At 46.0% G+C, this 20,014-nt stretch overlaps 7 non-coding genes and 1 pseudogene across 7 annotated transcripts; all 8 read right to left on the bottom strand.

Annotated features, from left to right (window-relative positions):
- Nucleotides 1-741: 741 nt before the first annotated feature.
- LOC130333950 (U2 spliceosomal RNA) lies at nt 742-932 on the bottom strand. The gene has a single exon (XR_008875987.1). It is a non-coding gene; the product is annotated as a U2 spliceosomal RNA (small nuclear RNA).
- A 2,080-nt stretch (nt 933-3,012) lies between these two features.
- Nucleotides 3,013-3,184, bottom strand: LOC130333940 (U2 spliceosomal RNA; annotated as a pseudogene).
- A 3,668-nt stretch (nt 3,185-6,852) lies between these two features.
- On the bottom strand, nt 6,853-7,043 carry LOC130333948 (U2 spliceosomal RNA). The gene has a single exon (XR_008875986.1). It is a non-coding gene; the product is annotated as a U2 spliceosomal RNA (small nuclear RNA).
- A 2,089-nt stretch (nt 7,044-9,132) lies between these two features.
- Nucleotides 9,133-9,323, bottom strand: LOC130333947 (U2 spliceosomal RNA). The gene has a single exon (XR_008875985.1). It is a non-coding gene; the product is annotated as a U2 spliceosomal RNA (small nuclear RNA).
- Nucleotides 9,324-11,411: 2,088 nt separating this feature from the next.
- On the bottom strand, nt 11,412-11,602 carry LOC130333921 (U2 spliceosomal RNA). Its single transcript, XR_008875968.1, has one exon. It is a non-coding gene; the product is annotated as a U2 spliceosomal RNA (small nuclear RNA).
- A 2,069-nt stretch (nt 11,603-13,671) lies between these two features.
- On the bottom strand, nt 13,672-13,862 carry LOC130333937 (U2 spliceosomal RNA). Its single transcript, XR_008875981.1, has one exon. It is a non-coding gene; the product is annotated as a U2 spliceosomal RNA (small nuclear RNA).
- A 2,082-nt stretch (nt 13,863-15,944) lies between these two features.
- Nucleotides 15,945-16,135, bottom strand: LOC130333925 (U2 spliceosomal RNA). The gene has a single exon (XR_008875972.1). It is a non-coding gene; the product is annotated as a U2 spliceosomal RNA (small nuclear RNA).
- Nucleotides 16,136-18,218: 2,083 nt separating this feature from the next.
- Nucleotides 18,219-18,409, bottom strand: LOC130333913 (U2 spliceosomal RNA). The gene has a single exon (XR_008875961.1). It is a non-coding gene; the product is annotated as a U2 spliceosomal RNA (small nuclear RNA).
- Between the last annotated feature and the right edge of the window lie 1,605 nt (nt 18,410-20,014).

The raw sequence follows: 20,014 nt of genomic DNA, 5'->3' as shown, positions 1-20,014 counted from the left end.
GATACAGTCTAAAGCATAGATCTCAAAGTCTGTGCACAGAATTTAGCAAGGGCCTCGCACCTTCTGATGCATCAGGTAGGTGCACAATAGCATAGCCTAACCCTCTGTACTTTGGTCTATATTGATGCGGGACATAGACAGCCAGCTGATGACCAATCCATTAGTGCAATGGATGGCTGGAAGCATTTGTCTTTGCCTTTGCAATACCACAGAAGCAATGCATGGTCAATGTACAGCAATGACACACCTGTGTGAACAGCCAGGAGACCCCCCCCCCCATGTTATGTTACATAGTTACATAGTTAGTACGGTCGAAAAAAGACATATGTCCATCACGTTCAACCAGGGAATTAAGGGGTAGGGGTGTGGCGCGATATTGGGGAAGGGATGAGATTTTATATTTCTTCATAAGCATTAATCTTATTTTGTCAATTAGGAACATTCAGCACCCACCCGCTATCAAGGCAGCTGCCTATCATGTCATGCCCTACCTGCACAGGTGTGCTGGCTACTCAAATGATCCAATTAAGGAGGCCATTTAGTCAGCAGCAGCAGAAGTCCTGTGCCTGGACGCTCCAACAGGGGCCAGACACAAGCAGAAGCAGAAGCAGCAGAAGCAGCAGCAGCACCACCTTTTGTTTTTTGGCTGCAGCAGCAGCAAGGCCCACAGGGCTGGCTAGCTGGCTAGCCAGCAAGCAGGTAGCAATGAAAGTAGGAATCTTTCTTTTTAACCCTGTAAGGGGGTGGTGCACTGTACCCGAAGATACTGCCATATCGGGTCAATGCATAGGGCGACGGAAGCAAGCTTCGAAATCGGCCCCCGTTCTCAAAAATCCATTTAATATATGGTCCCCAGATAGGGGACGTATCAGATATTAAACTGATAAGAACAGATACTACACTTGATCTTAGCCAAAAGGCCGAGAAGCGATAACCGTGAAAGGGGCGGGCCCAACAAGGTCCCCTTCATGGGCACTATCACTGCTTGCTGTCAGGGAGGCTGCCAGACAATTTTCCATGCACACTCTGGGCTGGGGGGCAGTCAACCACCAGTACACACAGCAGAACCTAAACCCATACCATTATTGCTAAGCAGCAAGACAGGGGCCCATTGCACTCCCACGGGGCCTTTTTAAATGCAATCCATAACCCGGATTTGCCAGGAACCCTTCTTACTCCTCCTACTTGCATGTGACACTGGGCTTAGGATCTGCATAGGAAACACACACACAAGCACACACCTACCTTTGTTGCCTGCAGATGCCTCCTTGGCTGTCCCCAAACGGTATCAAACCAACACCCACGGGAAGCTGTAAGCATAGAGGACATGCCTGCACCCCATTGGACTTACCTGTGTGGGTTAAATCCGGGTTATTTGACAACCTATGGCGGTGATGGTTCTGCTCAGGCAGAGCAGTGCTGATGCTCCTCATAAAGCTGTCGCTGCTGTGAAGGTTCTAGGTGACATCACAAATCCCTTTGGTTACATACACAACAAAGCTGGGTTGTTGTTGTTTACACTCTGCAAGGCCTGTGGAAGTGAGTGACATCATAGCACTGTAGTTCTGAGGGTTCAAGATGGATGCAACAATCTCCTGTTGCTTCTATGAAGGCCGTAATAGACGACATCACCAAACAGCTCCATAGTCACATACACAGCAAAGGAGAGATGTTGTTTACACCTAGTGATGTCAGTGGTATTGAGTGACATCACAGCACAGTGCTAAGGCTCCTGGGCCTGGACACAGCAGCGGCTGCAATATCTCAACAGAGAATACGTTTATATCTATGTGTGTGTGTGCGCATATATATATATATATATATATATATATATATATATATTTCTCCGCCGAAATCACTTTTAAACCCATTTCCACCTTTTTTTCCCTTCTCTTCCTCTTACTTTTTTTTCACGTTTTTTTACGTTTTTCTCCTTTTCGCCTCTTTTCTGGGCGTATTATTCTTCTTTTTCTTCTTTTTTTTCGTCTAATGCATACCCCATCAGTGCAGCAATGCTTATTCAATACCGCCAGCAGATGGAGACACTGGGGGATAATTTTCTAAGGATTTATACTGATTTTTCCTGTCTGAATTTGTCGCACAGAAAGTTGCAGGCCAAATATGTGTGACATTTCTGCGACTTTAGCTTCTAGAGCATTTTTACAACATTATACATAGGTGCTGAATACATAAAAAGCGACTGTTCAGCGACAGACAAGTCGCATCGGCTGAAAGTAGGCCAGAATGTCAGTCCATGTTGGAGCAGGTTTAGATACAGTCTAAAGCATAGATCTCAAAGTCTGTGCACAGAATTTAGCAAGGGCCTCGCACCTTCTGATGCATCAGGTAGGTGCACAATAGCATAGCCTAACCCTCTGTACTTTGGTCTATATTGATGCGGGACATAGACAGCCAGCTGATGACCAATCCATTAGTGCAATGGATGGCTGGAAGCATTTGTCTTTGCCTTTGCAATACCACAGAAGCAATGCATGGTCAATGTACAGCAATGACACACCTGTGTGAACAGCCAGGAGACCCCCCCCCCCATGTTATGTTACATAGTTACATAGTTAGTACGGTCGAAAAAAGACATATGTCCATCACGTTCAACCAGGGAATTAAGGGGTAGGGGTGTGGCGCGATATTGGGGAAGGGATGAGATTTTATATTTCTTCATAAGCATTAATCTTATTTTGTCAATTAGGAACATTCAGCACCCACCCGCTATCAAGGCAGCTGCCTATCATGTCATGCCCTACCTGCACAGGTGTGCTGGCTACTCAAATGATCCAATTAAGGAGGCCATTTAGTCAGCAGCAGCAGAAGTCCTGTGCCTGGACGCTCCAACAGGGGCCAGACACAAGCAGAAGCAGAAGCAGCAGAAGCAGCAGCAGCACCACCTTTTGTTTTTTGGCTGCAGCAGCAGCAAGGCCCACAGGGCTGGCTAGCTGGCTAGCCAGCAAGCAGGTAGCAATGAAAGTAGGAATCTTTCTTTTTAACCCTGTAAGGGGGTGGTGCACTGTACCCGAAGATACTGCCATATCGGGTCAATGCATAGGGCGACGGAAGCAAGCTTCGAAATCGGCCCCCGTTCTCAAAAATCCATTTAATATATGGTCCCCAGATAGGGGACGTATCAGATATTAAACTGATAAGAACAGATTTTTTTTTTTTAAGTTAGCCCTCAGAACTCACTCAGAGTTCCAAGATCTTATTTGGAACTCAATTTTGTGTTCATCATCAGGTAACATGTTTTTATTTCTTTTCTTAAACACTAATGAAACAAAATAGAACATTTAAAAACAAAATAAGAAACAACATAAAATAGCAAAACCAAACATTACTTTCTAATTAAGCAAAACCAAATTAGAAGGTCATCCCCTTCCTCCATGCAAACACCATTAGAAAGTCTATCAGTCCTCGACTGATATTGCCATTTGCTATATCTTTCTTAACTTGAGACGCTAACCAGCCTGGAATTTTATACGTTTCAACAAAACGGTTCATGTCTGCCTTGAAAGAAAAATAGACTTTATCCCGAGCTTCTTCCTCCCGGTTCTTCAAGCCTATCTTTAGATCCATCATATCTTTGTCAAACGTTTTTCTTTCTGCTTCCGACAAATTTTCCAACAAACCACCAAGCACACCAAAATACTGCACTGGCACATACACTTCCTCCTCTCTCTTCTTCTTCTGCTCTGTAGGTCTTCTAGTTGGAACCTGCTCCACTTCTGGTTCTTTCACTTCAGCTGGTTCCTCTCTGCTTCTTTTTACAGCTTCCTTTTTCTCTGAATTTTTCTCAGACTTTTTCTTAGGACACGAGCCAAGCAGATGGCCCTCCTCACCACACAGATGGCATTTCCTTTTCTTTTGACAATTTTCCACGTCGTGACCCTCCTCTTGACACTTGAAACACCACAAAAACGTGCAATCCTCCTTTCTGTGACCGTACTGTTTACATTTGCGGCAAAAATCTTGCATGCCAGAAAAATACAGATCCCCGTTCACAGAACCAATTTTAAACCGTCCTGGGGGGATCACTAACTTGCCATCTGCCATTTTAAATTTCACATGGAACCTCCACTTGGTGGTCCATAGTCCATATTGATTAAATACCTTGCCTTTAGGCAGAACACTGTCACAGAATCGAGACAAAAAGGTAACGATATCCTCCTCCGAAGTATATGGGCTATACATCCTTATAGTCACCAATCGTTCTCTACGTGGGAAATGTGGAACTATCTCCACCCCTTCCAAAACCGGACATACCTTCTTTTGCTGCAATATGTTCCAAAATGACTCATAGTCCTCTTCAGAAGCCAGCACCACGTCGTAGTATCCACTTCTGGGAAACTCAAGCATGGATAGGATTTGCTCCCTCTTGACTTCCAGCAACTTAAACAGCACTTCTTCCACGACAAAGACAAGGCCTCTTTCCTTCTTCCGGACATCGAGCAGGGAAATACGAACTCCATTCCGAAGTCTCGCAAAAGGCGGCACGCCTTCCGAAGAAAAACCGCAATCTTCCTCCATGTCCATGATGTCCAGACACCTCCCCCACCGAAGTAGGTAGGTGGGGATCGCCTCCCGTTGTCTGGGGACTAAGCCGGCTCCCTGATAGCAGCAGGGGGGTGAAGTCCCTCCGTTAAGAAGGACGATCCCCCCAGGCAAAGGAGCCGGGTACCCCAGACACCCTCTGGCCAGACCAAGTGAGCAGAACTACACTTGATCTTAGCCAAAAGGCCGAGAAGCGATAACCGTGAAAGGGGCGGGCCCAACAAGGTCCCCTTCATGGGCACTATCACTGCTTGCTGTCAGGGAGGCTGCCAGACAATTTTCCATGCACACTCTGGGCTGGGGGGCAGTCAACCACCAGTACACACAGCAGAACCTAAACCCATACCATTATTGCTAAGCAGCAAGACAGGGGCCCATTGCACTCCCACGGGGCCTTTTTAAATGCAATCCATAACCCGGATTTGCCAGGAACCCTTCTTACTCCTCCTACTTGCATGTGACACTGGGCTTAGGATCTGCATAGGAAACACACACACAAGCACACACCTACCTTTGTTGCCTGCAGATGCCTCCTTGGCTGTCCCCAAACGGTATCAAACCAACACCCACGGGAAGCTGTAAGCATAGAGGACATGCCTGCACCCCATTGGACTTACCTGTGTGGGTTAAATCCGGGTTATTTGACAACCTATGGCGGTGATGGTTCTGCTCAGGCAGAGCAGTGCTGATGCTCCTCATAAAGCTGTCGCTGCTGTGAAGGTTCTAGGTGACATCACAAATCCCTTTGGTTACATACACAACAAAGCTGGGTTGTTGTTGTTTACACTCTGCAAGGCCTGTGGAAGTGAGTGACATCATAGCACTGTAGTTCTGAGGGTTCAAGATGGATGCAACAATCTCCTGTTGCTTCTATGAAGGCCGTAATAGACGACATCACCAAACAGCTCCATAGTCACATACACAGCAAAGGAGAGATGTTGTTTACACCTAGTGATGTCAGTGGTATTGAGTGACATCACAGCACAGTGCTAAGGCTCCTGGGCCTGGACACAGCAGCGGCTGCAATATCTCAACGGAGAATACGTTTATATCTATGTGTGTGTGTGCGCATATATATATATATATATATATATATATATATATATATATATATATATATATTTCTCCGCCGAAATCACTTTTAAACCCATTTCCACCTTTTTTTCCCTTCTCTTCCTCTTACTTTTTTTTCACGTTTTTTTACGTTTTTCTCCTTTTCGCCTCTTTTCTGGGCGTATTATTCTTCTTTTTCTTCTTTTTTTTCGTCTAATGCATACCCCATCAGTGCAGCAATGCTTATTCAATACCGCCAGCAGATGGAGACACTGGGGGATAATTTTCTAAGGATTTATACTGATTTTTCCTGTCTGAATTTGTCGCACAGAAAGTTGCAGGCCAAATATGTGTGACATTTCTGCGACTTTAGCTTCTAGAGCATTTTTACAACATTATACATAGGTGCTGAATACATAAAAAGCGACTGTTCAGCGACAGACAAGTCGCATCGGCTGAAAGTAGGCCAGAATGTCAGTCCATGTTGGAGCAGGTTTAGATACAGTCTAAAGCATAGATCTCAAAGTCTGTGCACAGAATTTAGCAAGGGCCTCGCACCTTCTGATGCATCAGGTAGGTGCACAATAGCATAGCCTAACCCTCTGTACTTTGGTCTATATTGATGCGGGACATAGACAGCCAGCTGATGACCAATCCATTAGTGCAATGGATGGCTGGAAGCATTTGTCTTTGCCTTTGCAATACCACAGAAGCAATGCATGGTCAATGTACAGCAATGACACACCTGTGTGAACAGCCAGGAGACCCCCCCCCCCATGTTATGTTACATAGTTACATAGTTAGTACGGTCGAAAAAAGACATATGTCCATCACGTTCAACCAGGGAATTAAGGGGTAGGGGTGTGGCGCGATATTGGGGAAGGGATGAGATTTTATATTTCTTCATAAGCATTAATCTTATTTTGTCAATTAGGAACATTCAGCACCCACCCGCTATCAAGGCAGCTGCCTATCATGTCATGCCCTACCTGCACAGGTGTGCTGGCTACTCAAATGATCCAATTAAGGAGGCCATTTAGTCAGCAGCAGCAGAAGTCCTGTGCCTGGACGCTCCAACAGGGGCCAGACACAAGCAGAAGCAGAAGCAGCAGAAGCAGCAGCAGCACCACCTTTTGTTTTTTGGCTGCAGCAGCAGCAAGGCCCACAGGGCTGGCTAGCTGGCTAGCCAGCAAGCAGGTAGCAATGAAAGTAGGAATCTTTCTTTTTAACCCTGTAAGGGGGTGGTGCACTGTACCCGAAGATACTGCCATATCGGGTCAATGCATAGGGCGACGGAAGCAAGCTTCGAAATCGGCCCCCGTTCTCAAAAATCCATTTAATATATGGTCCCCAGATAGGGGACGTATCAGATATTAAACTGATAAGAACAGATACTACACTTGATCTTAGCCAAAAGGCCGAGAAGCGATAACCGTGAAAGGGGCGGGCCCAACAAGGTCCCCTTCATGGGCACTATCACTGCTTGCTGTCAGGGAGGCTGCCAGACAATTTTCCATGCACACTCTGGGCTGGGGGGCAGTCAACCACCAGTACACACAGCAGAACCTAAACCCATACCATTATTGCTAAGCAGCAAGACAGGGGCCCATTGCACTCCCACGGGGCCTTTTTAAATGCAATCCATAACCCGGATTTGCCAGGAACCCTTCTTACTCCTCCTACTTGCATGTGACACTGGGCTTAGGATCTGCATAGGAAACACACACACAAGCACACACCTACCTTTGTTGCCTGCAGATGCCTCCTTGGCTGTCCCCAAACGGTATCAAACCAACACCCACGGGAAGCTGTAAGCATAGAGGACATGCCTGCACCCCATTGGACTTACCTGTGTGGGTTAAATCCGGGTTATTTGACAACCTATGGCGGTGATGGTTCTGCTCAGGCAGAGCAGTGCTGATGCTCCTCATAAAGCTGTCGCTGCTGTGAAGGTTCTAGGTGACATCACAAATCCCTTTGGTTACATACACAACAAAGCTGGGTTGTTGTTGTTTACACTCTGCAAGGCCTGTGGAAGTGAGTGACATCATAGCACTGTAGTTCTGAGGGTTCAAGATGGATGCAACAATCTCCTGTTGCTTCTATGAAGGCCGTAATAGACGACATCACCAAACAGCTCCATAGTCACATACACAGCAAAGGAGAGATGTTGTTTACACCTAGTGATGTCAGTGGTATTGAGTGACATCACAGCACAGTGCTAAGGCTCCTGGGCCTGGACACAGCAGCGGCTGCAATATCTCAACGGAGAATACGTTTATATCTATGTGTGTGTGTGCGCATATATATATATATATATATATATATATATATATATATATATATATTTCTCCGCCGAAATCACTTTTAAACCCATTTCCACCTTTTTTTCCCTTCTCTTCCTCTTACTTTTTTTTCACGTTTTTTTACGTTTTTCTCCTTTTCGCCTCTTTTCTGGGCGTATTATTCTTCTTTTTCTTCTTTTTTTTCGTCTAATGCATACCCCATCAGTGCAGCAATGCTTATTCAATACCGCCAGCAGATGGAGACACTGGGGGATAATTTTCTAAGGATTTATACTGATTTTTCCTGTCTGAATTTGTCGCACAGAAAGTTGCAGGCCAAATATGTGTGACATTTCTGCGACTTTAGCTTCTAGAGCATTTTTACAACATTATACATAGGTGCTGAATACATAAAAAGCGACTGTTCAGCGACAGACAAGTCGCATCGGCTGAAAGTAGGCCAGAATGTCAGTCCATGTTGGAGCAGGTTTAGATACAGTCTAAAGCATAGATCTCAAAGTCTGTGCACAGAATTTAGCAAGGGCCTCGCACCTTCTGATGCATCAGGTAGGTGCACAATAGCATAGCCTAACCCTCTGTACTTTGGTCTATATTGATGCGGGACATAGACAGCCAGCTGATGACCAATCCATTAGTGCAATGGATGGCTGGAAGCATTTGTCTTTGCCTTTGCAATACCACAGAAGCAATGCATGGTCAATGTACAGCAATGACACACCTGTGTGAACAGCCAGGAGACCCCCCCCCCCCATGTTATGTTACATAGTTACATAGTTAGTACGGTCGAAAAAAGACATATGTCCATCACGTTCAACCAGGGAATTAAGGGGTAGGGGTGTGGCGCGATATTGGGGAAGGGATGAGATTTTATATTTCTTCATAAGCATTAATCTTATTTTGTCAATTAGGAACATTCAGCACCCACCCGCTATCAAGGCAGCTGCCTATCATGTCATGCCCTACCTGCACAGGTGTGCTGGCTACTCAAATGATCCAATTAAGGAGGCCATTTAGTCAGCAGCAGCAGAAGTCCTGTGCCTGGACGCTCCAACAGGGGCCAGACACAAGCAGAAGCAGAAGCAGCAGAAGCAGCAGCAGCACCACCTTTTGTTTTTTGGCTGCAGCAGCAGCAAGGCCCACAGGGCTGGCTAGCTGGCTAGCCAGCAAGCAGGTAGCAATGAAAGTAGGAATCTTTCTTTTTAACCCTGTAAGGGGGTGGTGCACTGTACCCGAAGATACTGCCATATCGGGTCAATGCATAGGGCGACGGAAGCAAGCTTCGAAATCGGCCCCCGTTCTCAAAAATCCATTTAATATATGGTCCCCAGATAGGGGACGTATCAGATATTAAACTGATAAGAACAGATACTACACTTGATCTTAGCCAAAAGGCCGAGAAGCGATAACCGTGAAAGGGGCGGGCCCAACAAGGTCCCCTTCATGGGCACTATCACTGCTTGCTGTCAGGGAGGCTGCCAGACAATTTTCCATGCACACTCTGGGCTGGGGGGCAGTCAACCACCAGTACACACAGCAGAACCTAAACCCATACCATTATTGCTAAGCAGCAAGACAGGGGCCCATTGCACTCCCACGGGGCCTTTTTAAATGCAATCCATAACCCGGATTTGCCAGGAACCCTTCTTACTCCTCCTACTTGCATGTGACACTGGGCTTAGGATCTGCATAGGAAACACACACACAAGCACACACCTACCTTTGTTGCCTGCAGATGCCTCCTTGGCTGTCCCCAAACGGTATCAAACCAACACCCACGGGAAGCTGTAAGCATAGAGGACATGCCTGCACCCCATTGGACTTACCTGTGTGGGTTAAATCCGGGTTATTTGACAACCTATGGCGGTGATGGTTCTGCTCAGGCAGAGCAGTGCTGATGCTCCTCATAAAGCTGTCGCTGCTGTGAAGGTTCTAGGTGACATCACAAATCCCTTTGGTTACATACACAACAAAGCTGGGTTGTTGTTGTTTACACTCTGCAAGGCCTGTGGAAGTGAGTGACATCATAGCACTGTAGTTCTGAGGGTTCAAGATGGATGCAACAATCTCCTGTTGCTTCTATGAAGGCCGTAATAGACGACATCACCAAACAGCTCCATAGTCACATACACAGCAAAGGAGAGATGTTGTTTACACCTAGTGATGTCAGTGGTATTGAGTGACATCACAGCACAGTGCTAAGGCTCCTGGGCCTGGACACAGCAGCGGCTGCAATATCTCAACGGAGAATACGTTTATATCTATGTGTGTGTGTGCGCATATATATATATATATATATATATATATATATATATATATATATATTTCTCCGCCGAAATCACTTTTAAACCCATTTCCACCTTTTTTTCCCTTCTCTTCCTCTTACTTTTTTTCACGTTTTTTTACGTTTTTCTCCTTTTCGCCTCTTTTCTGGGCGTATTATTCTTCTTTTTCTTCTTTTTTTTCGTCTAATGCATACCCCATCAGTGCAGCAATGCTTATTCAATACCGCCAGCAGATGGAGACACTGGGGGATAATTTTCTAAGGATTTATACTGATTTTTCCTGTCTGAATTTGTCGCACAGAAAGTTGCAGGCCAAATATGTGTGACATTTCTGCGACTTTAGCTTCTAGAGCATTTTTACAACATTATACATAGGTGCTGAATACATAAAAAGCGACTGTTCAGCGACAGACAAGTCGCATCGGCTGAAAGTAGGCCAGAATGTCAGTCCATGTTGGAGCAGGTTTAGATACAGTCTAAAGCATAGATCTCAAAGTCTGTGCACAGAATTTAGCAAGGGCCTCGCACCTTCTGATGCATCAGGTAGGTGCACAATAGCATAGCCTAACCCTCTGTACTTTGGTCTATATTGATGCGGGACATAGACAGCCAGCTGATGACCAATCCATTAGTGCAATGGATGGCTGGAAGCATTTGTCTTTGCCTTTGCAATACCACAGAAGCAATGCATGGTCAATGTACAGCAATGACACACCTGTGTGAACAGCCAGGAGACCCCCCCCCCCCATGTTATGTTACATAGTTACATAGTTAGTACGGTCGAAAAAAGACATATGTCCATCACGTTCAACCAGGGAATTAAGGGGTAGGGGTGTGGCGCGATATTGGGGAAGGGATGAGATTTTATATTTCTTCATAAGCATTAATCTTATTTTGTCAATTAGGAACATTCAGCACCCACCCGCTATCAAGGCAGCTGCCTATCATGTCATGCCCTACCTGCACAGGTGTGCTGGCTACTCAAATGATCCAATTAAGGAGGCCATTTAGTCAGCAGCAGCAGAAGTCCTGTGCCTGGACGCTCCAACAGGGGCCAGACACAAGCAGAAGCAGAAGCAGCAGAAGCAGCAGCAGCACCACCTTTTGTTTTTTGGCTGCAGCAGCAGCAAGGCCCACAGGGCTGGCTAGCTGGCTAGCCAGCAAGCAGGTAGCAATGAAAGTAGGAATCTTTCTTTTTAACCCTGTAAGGGGGTGGTGCACTGTACCCGAAGATACTGCCATATCGGGTCAATGCATAGGGCGACGGAAGCAAGCTTCGAAATCGGCCCCCGTTCTCAAAAATCCAATTAATATATGGTCCCCAGATAGGGGACGTATCAGATATTAAACTGATAAGAACAGATACTACACTTGATCTTAGCCAAAAGGCCGAGAAGCGATAACCGTGAAAGGGGCGGGCCCAACAAGGTCCCCTTCATGGGCACTATCACTGCTTGCTGTCAGGGAGGCTGCCAGACAATTTTCCATGCACACTCTGGGCTGGGGGGCAGTCAACCACCAGTACACACAGCAGAACCTAAACCCATACCATTATTGCTAAGCAGCAAGACAGGGGCCCATTGCACTCCCACGGGGCCTTTTTAAATGCAATCCATAACCCGGATTTGCCAGGAACCCTTCTTACTCCTCCTACTTGCATGTGACACTGGGCTTAGGATCTGCATAGGAAACACACACACAAGCACACACCTACCTTTGTTGCCTGCAGATGCCTCCTTGGCTGTCCCCAAACGGTATCAAACCAACACCCACGGGAAGCTGTAAGCATAGAGGACATGCCTGCACCCCATTGGACTTACCTGTGTGGGTTAAATCCGGGTTATTTGACAACCTATGGCGGTGATGGTTCTGCTCAGGCAGAGCAGTGCTGATGCTCCTCATAAAGCTGTCGCTGCTGTGAAGGTTCTAGGTGACATCACAAATCCCTTTGGTTACATACACAACAAAGCTGGGTTGTTGTTGTTTACACTCTGCAAGGCCTGTGGAAGTGAGTGACATCATAGCACTGTAGTTCTGAGGGTTCAAGATGGATGCAACAATCTCCTGTTGCTTCTATGAAGGCCGTAATAGACGACATCACCAAACAGCTCCATAGTCACATACACAGCAAAGGAGAGATGTTGTTTACACCTAGTGATGTCAGTGGTATTGAGTGACATCACAGCACAGTGCTAAGGCTCCTGGGCCTGGACACAGCAGCGGCTGCAATATCTCAACGGAGAATACGTTTATATCTATGTGTGTGTGTGCGCATATATATATATATATATATATATATATATATATTTCTCCGCCGAAATCACTTTTAAACCCATTTCCACCTTTTTTTCCCTTCTCTTCCTCTTACTTTTTTTTCACGTTTTTTTACGTTTTTCTCCTTTTCGCCTCTTTTCTGGGCGTATTATTCTTCTTTTTCTTCTTTTTTTTCGTCTAATGCATACCCCATCAGTGCAGCAATGCTTATTCAATACCGCCAGCAGATGGAGACACTGGGGGATAATTTTCTAAGGATTTATACTGATTTTTCCTGTCTGAATTTGTCGCACAGAAAGTTGCAGGCCAAATATGTGTGACATTTCTGCGACTTTAGCTTCTAGAGCATTTTTACAACATTATACATAGGTGCTGAATACATAAAAAGCGACTGTTCAGCGACAGACAAGTCGCATCGGCTGAAAGTAGGCCAGAATGTCAGTCCATGTTGGAGCAGGTTTAGATACAGTCTAAAGCATAGATCTCAAAGTCTGTGCACAGAATTTAGCAAGGGCCTCGCACCTTCTGATGCATCAGGTAGGTGCACAATAGCATAGCCTAACCCTCTGTACTTTGGTCTATATTGATGCGGGACATAGACAGCCAGCTGATGACCAATCCATTAGTGCAATGGATGGCTGGAAGCATTTGTCTTTGCCTTTGCAATACCACAGAAGCAATGCATGGTCAATGTACAGCAATGACACACCTGTGTGAACAGCCAGGAGACCCCCCCCCCCCATGTTATGTTACATAGTTAGTACGGTCGAAAAAAGACATATGTCCATCACGTTCAACCAGGGAATTAAGGGGTAGGGGTGTGGCGCGATATTGGGGAAGGGATGAGATTTTATATTTCTTCATAAGCATTAATCTTATTTTGTCAATTAGGAACATTCAGCACCCACCCGCTATCAAGGCAGCTGCCTATCATGTCATGCCCTACCTGCACAGGTGTGCTGGCTACTCAAATGATCCAATTAAGGAGGCCATTTAGTCAGCAGCAGCAGAAGTCCTGTGCCTGGACGCTCCAACAGGGGCCAGACACAAGCAGAAGCAGAAGCAGCAGAAGCAGCAGCAGCACCACCTTTTGTTTTTTGGCTGCAGCAGCAGCAAGGCCCACAGGGCTGGCTAGCTGGCTAGCCAGCAAGCAGGTAGCAATGAAAGTAGGAATCTTTCTTTTTAACCCTGTAAGGGGGTGGTGCACTGTACCCGAAGATACTGCCATATCGGGTCAATGCATAGGGCGACGGAAGCAAGCTTCGAAATCGGCCCCCGTTCTCAAAAATCCATTTAATATATGGTCCCCAGATAGGGGACGTATCAGATATTAAACTGATAAGAACAGATACTACACTTGATCTTAGCCAAAAGGCCGAGAAGCGATAACCGTGAAAGGGGCGGGCCCAACAAGGTCCCCTTCATGGGCACTATCACTGCTTGCTGTCAGGGAGGCTGCCAGACAATTTTCCATGCACACTCTGGGCTGGGGGGCAGTCAACCACCAGTACACACAGCAGAACCTAAACCCATACCATTATTGCTAAGCAGCAAGACAGGGGCCCATTGCACTCCCACGGGGCCTTTTTAAATGCAATCCATAACCCGGATTTGCCAGGAACCCTTCTTACTCCTCCTACTTGCATGTGACACTGGGCTTAGGATCTGCATAGGAAACACACACACAAGCACACACCTACCTTTGTTGCCTGCAGATGCCTCCTTGGCTGTCCCCAAACGGTATCAAACCAACACCCACGGGAAGCTGTAAGCATAGAGGACATGCCTGCACCCCATTGGACTTACCTGTGTGGGTTAAATCCGGGTTATTTGACAACCTATGGCGGTGATGGTTCTGCTCAGGCAGAGCAGTGCTGATGCTCCTCATAAAGCTGTCGCTGCTGTGAAGGTTCTAGGTGACATCACAAATCCCTTTGGTTACATACACAACAAAGCTGGGTTGTTGTTGTTTACACTCTGCAAGGCCTGTGGAAGTGAGTGACATCATAGCACTGTAGTTCTGAGGGTTCAAGATGGATGCAACAATCTCCTGTTGCTTCTATGAAGGCCGTAATAGACGACATCACCAAACAGCTCCATAGTCACATACACAGCAAAGGAGAGATGTTGTTTACACCTAGTGATGTCAGTGGTATTGAGTGACATCACAGCACAGTGCTAAGGCTCCTGGGCCTGGACACAGCAGCGGCTGCAATATCTCAACGGAGAATACGTTTATATCTATGTGTGTGTGTGCGCATATATATATATATATATATATATATATATATATATATTTCTCCGCCGAAATCACTTTTAAACCCATTTCCACCTTTTTTTCCCTTCTCTTCCTCTTACTTTTTTTTCACGTTTTTTTACGTTTTTCTCCTTTTCGCCTCTTTTCTGGGCGTATTATTCTTCTTTTTCTTCTTTTTTTTCGTCTAATGCATACCCCATCAGTGCAGCAATGCTTATTCAATACCGCCAGCAGATGGAGACACTGGGGGATAATTTTCTAAGGATTTATACTGATTTTTCCTGTCTGAATTTGTCGCACAGAAAGTTGCAGGCCAAATATGTGTGACATTTCTGCGACTTTAGCTTCTAGAGCATTTTTACAACATTATACATAGGTGCTGAATACATAAAAAGCGACTGTTCAGCGACAGACAAGTCGCATCGGCTGAAAGTAGGCCAGAATGTCAGTCCATGTTGGAGCAGGTTTAGATACAGTCTAAAGCATAGATCTCAAAGTCTGTGCACAGAATTTAGCAAGGGCCTCGCACCTTCTGATGCATCAGGTAGGTGCACAATAGCATAGCCTAACCCTCTGTACTTTGGTCTATATTGATGCGGGACATAGACAGCCAGCTGATGACCAATCCATTAGTGCAATGGATGGCTGGAAGCATTTGTCTTTGCCTTTGCAATACCACAGAAGCAATGCATGGTCAATGTACAGCAATGACACACCTGTGTGAACAGCCAGGAGACCCCCCCCCCCCCATGTTATGTTACATAGTTACATAGTTAGTACGGTCGAAAAAAGACATATGTCCATCACGTTCAACCAGGGAATTAAGGGGTAGGGGTGTGGCGCGATATTGGGGAAGGGATGAGATTTTATATTTCTTCATAAGCATTAATCTTATTTTGTCAATTAGGAACATTCAGCACCCACCCGCTATCAAGGCAGCTGCCTATCATGTCATGCCCTACCTGCACAGGTGTGCTGGCTACTCAAATGATCCAATTAAGGAGGCCATTTAGTCAGCAGCAGCAGAAGTCCTGTGCCTGGACGCTCCAACAGGGGCCAGACACAAGCAGAAGCAGAAGCAGCAGAAGCAGCAGCAGCACCACCTTTTGTTTTTTGGCTGCAGCAGCAGCAAGGCCCACAGGGCTGGCTAGCTGGCTAGCCAGCAAGCAGGTAGCAATGAAAGTAGGAATCTTTCTTTTTAACCCTGTAAGGGGGTGGTGCACTGTACCCGAAGATACTGCCATATCGGGTCAATGCATAGGGCGACGGAAGCAAGCTTCGAAATCGGCCCCCGTTCTCAAAAATCCATTTAATATATGGTCCCCAGATAGGGGACGTATCAGATATTAAACTGATAAGAACAGATACTACACTTGATCTTAGCCAAAAGGCCGAGAAGCGATAACCGTGAAAGGGGCGGGCCCAACAAGGTCCCCTTCATGGGCACTATCACTGCTTGCTGTCAGGGAGGCTGCCAGACAATTTTCCATGCACACTCTGGGCTGGGGGGCAGTCAACCACCAGTACACACAGCAGAACCTAAACCCATACCATTATTGCTAAGCAGCAAGACAGGGGCCCATTGCACTCCCACGGGGCCTTTTTAAATGCAATCCATAACCCGGATTTGCCAGGAACCCTTCTTACTCCTCCTACTTGCATGTGACACTGGGCTTAGGATCTGCATAGGAAACACACACACAAGCACACACCTACCTTTGTTGCCTGCAGATGCCTCCTTGGCTGTCCCCAAACGGTATCAAACCAACACCCACGGGAAGCTGTAAGCATAGAGGACATGCCTGCACCCCATTGGACTTACCTGTGTGGGTTAAATCCGGGTTATTTGACAACCTATGGCGGTGATGGTTCTGCTCAGGCAGAGCAGTGCTGATGCTCCTCATAAAGCTGTCGCTGCTGTGAAGGTTCTAGGTGACATCACAAATCCCTTTGGTTACATACACAACAAAGCTGGGTTGTTGTTGTTTACACTCTGCAAGGCCTGTGGAAGTGAGTGACATCATAGCACTGTAGTTCTGAGGGTTCAAGATGGATGCAACAATCTCCTGTTGCTTCTATGAAGGCCGTAATAGACGACATCACCAAACAGCTCCATAGTCACATACACAGCAAAGGAGAGATGTTGTTTACACCTAGTGATGTCAGTGGTATTGAGTGACATCACAGCACAGTGCTAAGGCTCCTGGGCCTGGACACAGCAGCGGCTGCAATATCTCAACGGAGAATACGTTTATATCTATGTGTGTGTGTGCGCATATATATATATATATATATATATATATATATATATATATATTTCTCCGCCGAAATCACTTTTAAACCCATTTCCACCTTTTTTTCCCTTCTCTTCCTCTTACTTTTTTTTCACGTTTTTTTACGTTTTTCTCCTTTTCGCCTCTTTTCTGGGCGTATTATTCTTCTTTTTCTTCTTTTTTTTCGTCTAATGCATACCCCATCAGTGCAGCAATGCTTATTCAATACCGCCAGCAGATGGAGACACTGGGGGATAATTTTCTAAGGATTTATACTGATTTTTCCTGTCTGAATTTGTCGCACAGAAAGTTGCAGGCCAAATATGTGTGACATTTCTGCGACTTTAGCTTCTAGAGCATTTTTACAACATTATACATAGGTGCTGAATACATAAAAAGCGACTGTTCAGCGACAGACAAGTCGCATCGGCTGAAAGTAGGCCAGAATGTCAGTCCATGTTGGAGCAGGTTTAGATACAGTCTAAAGCATAGATCTCAAAGTCTGTGCACAGAATTTAGCAAGGGCCTCGCACCTTCTGATGCATCAGGTAGGTGCACAATAGCATAGCCTAACCCTCTGTACTTTGGTCTATATTGATGCGGGACATAGACAGCCAGCTGATGACCAATCCATTAGTGCAATGGATGGCTGGAAGCATTTGTCTTTGCCTTTGCAATACCACAGAAGCAATGCATGGTCAATGTACAGCAATGACACACCTGTGTGAACAGCCAGGAGACCCCCCCCCCATGTTATGTTACATAGTTACATAGTTAGTACGGTCGAAAAAAGACATATGTCCATCACGTTCAACCAGGGAATTAAGGGGTAGGGGTGTGGCGCGATATTGGGGAAGGGATGAGATTTTATATTTCTTCATAAGCATTAATCTTATTTTGTCAATTAGGAACATTCAGCACCCACCCGCTATCAAGGCAGCTGCCTATCATGTCATGCCCTACCTGCACAGGTGTGCTGGCTACTCAAATGATCCAATTAAGGAGGCCATTTAGTCAGCAGCAGCAGAAGTCCTGTGCCTGGACGCTCCAACAGGGGCCAGACACAAGCAGAAGCAGAAGCAGCAGAAGCAGCAGCAGCACCACCTTTTGTTTTTTGGCTGCAGCAGCAGCAAGGCCCACAGGGCTGGCTAGCTGGCTAGCCAGCAAGCAGGTAGCAATGAAAGTAGGAATCTTTCTTTTTAACCCTGTAAGGGGGTGGTGCACTGTACCCGAAGATACTGCCATATCGGGTCAATGCATAGGGCGACGGAAGCAAGCTTCGAAATCGGCCCCCGTTCTCAAAAATCCATTTAATATATGGTCCCCAGATAGGGGACGTATCAGATATTAAACTGATAAGAACAGATACTACACTTGATCTTAGCCAAAAGGCCGAGAAGCGATAACCGTGAAAGGGGCGGGCCCAACAAGGTCCCCTTCATGGGCACTATCACTGCTTGCTGTCAGGGAGGCTGCCAGACAATTTTCCATGCACACTCTGGGCTGGGGGGCAGTCAACCACCAGTACACACAGCAGAACCTAAACCCATACCATTATTGCTAAGCAGCAAGACAGGGGCCCATTGCACTCCCACGGGGCCTTTTTAAATGCAATCCATAACCCGGATTTGCCAGGAACCCTTCTTACTCCTCCTACTTGCATGTGACACTGGGCTTAGGATCTGCATAGGAAACACACACACAAGCACACACCTACCTTTGTTGCCTGCAGATGCCTCCTTGGCTGTCCCCAAACGGTATCAAACCAACACCCACGGGAAGCTGTAAGCATAGAGGACATGCCTGCACCCCATTGGACTTACCTGTGTGGGTTAAATCCGGGTTATTTGACAACCTATGGCGGTGATGGTTCTGCTCAGGCAGAGCAGTGCTGATGCTCCTCATAAAGCTGTCGCTGCTGTGAAGGTTCTAGGTGACATCACAAATCCCTTTGGTTACATACACAACAAAGCTGGGTTGTTGTTGTTTACACTCTGCAAGGCCTGTGGAAGTGAGTGACATCATAGCACTGTAGTTCTGAGGGTTCAAGATGGATGCAACAATCTCCTGTTGCTTCTATGAAGGCCGTAATAGACGACATCACCAAACAGCTCCATAGTCACATACACAGCAAAGGAGAGATGTTGTTTACACCTAGTGATGTCAGTGGTATTGAGTGACATCACAGCACAGTGCTAAGGCTCCTGGGCCTGGACACAGCAGCGGCTGCAATATCTCAACGGAGAATACGTTTATATCTATGTGTGTGTGTGCGCATATATATATATATATATATATATATATATATATATATATATATATATTTCTCCGCCGAAATCACTTTTAAACCCATTTCCACCTTTTTTTCCCTTCTCTTCCTCTTACTTTTTTTTCACGTTTTTTTACGTTTTTCTCCTTTTCGCCTCTTTTCTGGGCGTATTATTCTTCTTTTTCTTCTTTTTTTTCGTCTAATGCATACCCCATCAGTGCAGCAATGCTTATTCAATACCGCCAGCAGATGGAGACACTGGGGGATAATTTTCTAAGGATTTATACTGATTTTTCCTGTCTGAATTTGTCGCACAGAAAGTTGCAGGCCAAATATGTGTGACATTTCTGCGACTTTAGCTTCTAGAGCATTTTTACAACATTATACATAGGTGCTGAATACATAAAAAGCGACTGTTCAGCGACAGACAAGTCGCATCGGCTGAAAGTAGGCCAGAATGTCAGTCCATGTTGGAGCAGGTTTAGATACAGTCTAAAGCATAGATCTCAAAGTCTGTGCACAGAATTTAGCAAGGGCCTCGCACCTTCTGATGCATCAGGTAGGTGCACAATAGCATAGCCTAACCCTCTGTACTTTGGTCTATATTGATGCGGGACATAGACAGCCAGCTGATGACCAATCCATTAGTGCAATGGATGGCTGGAAGCATTTGTCTTTGCCTTTGCAATACCACAGAAGCAATGCATGGTCAATGTACAGCAATGACACACCTGTGTGAA

The sequence above is a fragment of the Hyla sarda genome, unplaced genomic scaffold (genome assembly GCF_029499605.1).
Source record: "Hyla sarda isolate aHylSar1 unplaced genomic scaffold, aHylSar1.hap1 scaffold_420, whole genome shotgun sequence".
NCBI lineage: Eukaryota > Metazoa > Chordata > Amphibia > Anura > Hylidae > Hyla > Hyla sarda.
Note: the sequence above shows the minus strand (reverse complement) of the source record. Positions and strands in the feature narration are given on the sequence as shown.